Here is a 6,053-nt window from a genome sequence, read left to right as displayed (position 1 = left end):
CTTGCTAAACTTTCTCATTAGTACTAATAATTATGTTCCACACCCTCCACCACCAGCTCTACTGCTGTAATTGCTATCCCGAGCTTCCCCAAAAAGGGATTAACATACAGCAGATGACACTGCCCCTTCACGATGCCTCCACACAAGGCTTGACAGAGTAGAGGTAATTGAAAGATGTGAATACCAGGGGGTGAGGCTCACTGGGTTAGGGGGCTCTCTGAGGGATGCCTACCACAGAAACCACTCAGCAAGTTGAACTCTTCCTAAGTTTAAACCCTGCCCAGATAGGAAAGAGATTATTTCCAATCATAGGCATCCTCAGTTTTATCTGAGGATGGGAAACCATTTGCATCTGGTGCAAATGTTGAACCTGAGGTGCTGCATCATCAAAATAACTCAACGTTCTCCATTCCTTAAGTGGCAATTCATTTTAGAAAAACTTTCAACCAGAGTAGTTTTGGGTTGCCTTCATTCAATAAAAAATTAGTTAATAAGCCATAACATATTATTTCCTGTTTTAGTCAGCCACGATTCCATGAAAACTACTCATCAAATTACAATGATCAGATATTCACTGGTCTTTCTCTGAGTTAAGCATTTAATTATGTATTGCTATATAACAAACTATCAAAATGTAATGGATTAAAATAACATCAAGTTATGTGGATTAGAAATTTGGCCCAGGTTCAGCTGGGCAGTTCTGCTCTGTGTGGCATCGGCTGGAGTCACTCACTTGGTTGTACTCACTTGGTGGCTGAGTGATGCTGGAGATCCAAGAAAGCTTCACTCACATGTCTGGCATATTGGTGCTCCTCCAAGTGCTCCTCTTCCTCTCCATATGGCTGGCTCAGGCTTTCTCAGAGGATGATAGTCAAAATTCTAGCATGGTAGCTGATTTCCAAGAGCAAAAGAGGAAGATGGAGACCTTTTAAAGGCTTGGCCTAGGGCTGGCAAATATAAAAATATATCCAGATAGATAGATATAGAAATAAACATAGGGGTGCCTGTGTGTGTGTGTGTGTATGTGTGTGTGTATACATGTATTTCCTTCCTAGTCTTCTGAGTCTTCTCAGCGGACCCAGTAGTGGTGACACTCCAGTAACAGTGAGCACATCTAGCATCCAGATCTTGGTTTCTAAATACCACTCTCCAGTAAAAGGAACAAGGGACTTTTGGAGAAACGATTAATTGCAGGGCTATGGCAGGAAAAATGCAACATGATCCTAAACATCTTGTATTCACAGAAAGTTAAGAAAGTGCTCATAAAAATGTAGAAGCATATTGAAAGGATATAGTTGTCATGTAGAAGCATATTGAAAGGATAGAGTCGTCTTGAAAAAGCCCCCTATGGCCAAATCTGTGAAAATTTGAGCAGAAAATAATGGCTACCACATATTATAGCCATAAGATAAAATAAATGTCTATTGTTCTATAGTGATATAAACAAATAATTGAATAAATAAATGATTGAGGAGAAGAGACAACTCTTACTCACAATGAAATTTTTGTCAATCAATCTAGAAATGGGAAAAATAGAAGCAGAACACCAAATAACTGTTTAAGGCAAGAATCCTGGACAGATACTAGAATTAGTGGGCAAAAGTATAATAAAAATCAGAATATTTGTATAATTTCTTTGGTATTCTAGAAAATGCCGTCCTCAAAAGATAACACATTCTAATCCCTGGAACCTGCAAATGTTATTTTATATGGCAAAGACTTTAAAGGTGTAATTAAATTAAGGATCTTGAGATGGGGAGATTATTTTGGATTGTCTGGGTGGGCCTTGAATGGAAATGCAAGTTTCCTTTTAAGAGAGGAACAGAAGGAGATTTTATGGCGCACAGAAGATAAGGTAATGGAAGGGAGGAAAGCAGAGTCAGAGAGAGGAGATGTTACACCACCAGCTTTGAAGATGGAGAAATGGCCATGGGCCAAGGAATAAAAAGAATGCAACTTGAGATGCTGGAATGGAGAGAAAGGGGATTCATTTCTAGAGCCTCCAGAGGGAGCACAGACCTGTGGCACTTTTATTTCAGTTGAATGATAACAATTTTGGACTTCTGGCTTTCAGAACTGTAAGAGAATAAAGTTCTTTTGTTTTAAGCCACCAAATTTGTGTGAAGTTTTTACAAGAGGCAAAGGAAACTAATACAGTCTCAAAGTATCTTCTCACAATATACTTATTAATTACTAAAAAAACTCCAGCAATTTTATAGAGAAGAACTTAGAAGATATCATCTTAACCAAATGACCAAAGTTAAAATCACCAGCAATACCACATGTTAACAGCATGTACCTCCTGCTATGATATATATACTGAGAGGATCCAAAATCACCTCTGAAGTTTCTTGCCAAAAATGTCTAACCTTGATCTAAAAATAAGAGCACTTCAGATAAAATCAAATTAAGGAACATTCTACAAAATAACTGTATTATATCCTTCCAAAGTGTATAAGCCAAGCAAGAAAGACAAATGTTCTCACTCATATGTGAGAGCTAAATATTAAAAACAATTGATCTCATGGAGGCAGAGAGTAGAGTGATGGTTTCTAGAGGCTGGGAAAGGTAGCAGGGAGAGGTGATAAAGTAGGAATGGTTCATGGGTGCAAAGAGACAGTTAGATAATGACAAAGAATGAATAATATTTGATAGCACAATAAAGTGACTATAATTAACAATAAGTTAGGGTATACTTTAAAATAACTAAAAGAGTGGAATTGTAATGTTTCTAACACAGAGAAATGATAAGTGCCTGAGATGATGGATACCTCAATTACCCTGATTTGATTAATTCACATTGTATGCCTGTATGCAAACATTACATGTACCCTATGAAGACAACTATTATGTACACATAATAATTTAAAAATTTAAAAAATAAATTAATAAAAATAAAAAAATTACAACATTTAAAAAATTTTTAAAATTAAAAAATATATTCACATGTGATAATACCAACATGGTAATTTTTAAGGTATTTTTATCTTTAGGAGATTACATATGGATATGTTTCTAGATGAAAAGATACATGCTTCAAAGTATTCCAGGAGACAAGGGCTAGGAGAAGAGGAGGTATAGATGAAATAAGATTTATGATAAGTTAATAATGGTTGATCTCTAGACCCAAATTTAAAGGACTCATGTGATTATGTCATTCCCCCCATATTATCTCTCTTTCTTAAGGTCAATTGATACTGAACCTTAATTACATCTACAAAATCCTTCCATAGCAGCACTTAGTATTTGACTGAATAATTGGGGGACAGTGTGTGTATATCAGAGGCCAGGGATCTTAGGGACCATCTTAGAATTCTGCCTTCCAAAATAAGACAATTGAATAGAATTTGAATAATGTTTATAGATTAGTAAATAGCATTATATCAATCTTAATTTTCTACTTACATAATTGTACATTGGTTATATAAATGTTAACATTAATGGATACTGGATGAACAGTACATGGGAATTCTATGTACTATTTTTGCAATTTTTTTGTATATCTAAACTTATTTAAAATAAAAATATTTTAATAAAGAAACCAAGTCACAAGACCAGCTTAGAGTCAAGGGGAGGAGAAATAAAGTGCATCTCTTGATGGGAAGAGAGGCATGTGCATATTGGGAGGGAGGAATTGATGGTGACCATCCCTGAAGACTATTACAGACACTATGAGTAAGAAAAAAATAAATATCACCAGTTTCTTTCTCATAGAACTTGTAATCTGGTGGGTGAAAGCATGTCTATTCAACAGATATTTATTGTGTATCTCCTATAGGGTAGGCACTATAATAATTGTAGATTCAATGGTGACTGAGATACCCACAAGTATATTATAGTTTAATGGGGAAGAGCCACAAGTAACCAGGTAATTATAGCTCAATGTGTGATAACTGTTCTGGTGATATAAGTACAGGGGACTAAGACAGCTAACAAAATGCAGAGATCACTTGTAATTGTGCTGATCAGAAAAAGTTTCATTCATGGGTTAATAGACAAACACAATGATGTACTTACCTTTCTCTTATGCTCCAATATTTTGAAAATGTTCCAAACAAACCAAAACCACTGCTGTATCTTCTTATTTTGTGGGACTATATTTTTCATTCAATTTGCCTATAGAGTAGGTGTTGAAGCAAATGCACGTTTTCCTACTAAAACAATTTTTTACTCCCTACTGGAGTCATATATATCATACTAGAGACATCTTTCATCCTTCTTTTCACTTATCCAAGAATCTGAAATTTGATTGGAAATTGGTGTCACTCATTTTCTGACATTTTTCAGAAAATTTGAGAAGTCATAGTTTGTTGTCACTGGATTGCCTCTCTCTCCGTGTCATTTAGGTTTCAGCAGCGTGCAGCTGTCCTCTAGCACACTAAATCATGCTCCTCTACGTGGGTACATCCAAGTGCTCTAGGCTTTTCCTCAGCAGTGGTCTTTGGAAGAGTTGCTTCTGACTTACTTCATCAGCAACTTTTGACTCCATTTAACCTTTTGGAAGAACCGGAAATGGAAGCTTGCATCTGTAAATTTATATGCAGAAAAACTTACTGGGGTGGGCAGGACCCTTTAAGGTCCTCTCTTGTAGAAGTGTGTATTCTTAGGACATTAACAAATGAAAACGTGTGATATTCCCCTGAAATGGCGGCCCCAGGAAATTTTCCTGCAGGTTCTGTCAGTATTTTCACACGAAGCTGATCCTCTTGGGAACGCTTTTATTTCTAGAACAACTTCAAAGGTTGAAATGATTAGATTAGGGTCTTGCTTGCTGCCCCTTATGTGTCTTCCCCTTTAACCCCTTGAATATCCCAAAAGTTCTAAGGCCCATGAGTTTTAGAGACACACTCTGAGAGGAGTGTCCACAGCAACAATGGCTGAACATTGAACATGGAAGACCAGAGAACAGGTGAGTGTGCCCAGGCTGATGTGACACCTTCTTCATGTGGAATGACCATCATCATCATCATCACCATTATATAGCATCAAATTTAACACCAATCACAAAACTCACGGAAAGGCTTGCCAGCATTGATGAACTTTATCCATTCTGTATTCTAAGAGAGAGAAATATAAATATATTTTATGTTTAGGGAGAGATGTGTCTAAGTGTTGTTCAGCTTGTTGGAAGAAGCAAGCAAAGGGGATGTATTAGATACACACATACATTTATATAGACATAATAAGAGTTCTTACTTTATGGGGGTGAGTCTTGTAAATCTACTTTCATTTTGTGCAGGAAATTAAAAGTAATTCCTCCCCTAACTGGGCCTATTCTAGATCTGAGAGCTCTGCTTGCTGAGTTAATAAACCTTCCCCCAGAAATGTACCCACACAGAGACCCACCAATCTACTCATTTCACCTCACATTACCTGGGTTGTATGAGAGTAGCTGCATAGAACATTTGAGTTTTGATTACTGTCATCTCTCCGTGGTTTGTCAGTGAGTTCAGCTGATGGATTCACTTAGCAGGTCTAGAGCACCACCTCTGGCCTGCATACTGGGTGCACATCCTTTCACTGGGGTTTTCCCGGACTCCAGAAAGTAAAGCTAGAGAACCAGACAAAATGCTGGGGGCTCAGACTGTGGGAAACATCGGTGCAGATGCGGTAGCCCAAGTCACTGGATATTTCCAGCTCTGTTGTGCTTTTAAGAATGAGATGCTTTAGTTTACTGTACCCTTCCCCATTGCATGGTTCAGCAAAGCTGGCTGAGAAAGTTCTCAGGGGACCTGGCATGGCCTCCAGCAGTGGACTTGAGGGTTGTAGTATTTCTGCCCTGTGGCCTGTCTCAATGCCATTGCAAGCACGTTTGGCTTGATGAAGGGGCAATCCTAGACTCCTAGTTCTTTATAAAATCTAAAAACATAAATCCAAGACTGGGTGAATGTGTGTTATACATGTTGCCACACCTTGTACCAAGAGGTGCTATGGAAATTCAAGTTTTTCTTTAGAGTTCACAAAGAAGTAAAAGGGGCAGAAAGAAAGACATTTTTCTGTGGCAGTTTTACGTGAATTTCTTTACTCTCAACATCTCGGTTGCGTGTTCTGAA

The sequence above is a fragment of the Lemur catta genome, chromosome 11 (assembly GCF_020740605.2).
Source record: "Lemur catta isolate mLemCat1 chromosome 11, mLemCat1.pri, whole genome shotgun sequence".
Lineage (NCBI taxonomy): Eukaryota > Metazoa > Chordata > Mammalia > Primates > Lemuridae > Lemur > Lemur catta.
The sequence above is the reverse complement of the archived record's forward strand: the minus strand, read 5'-3'. Positions refer to the sequence as shown.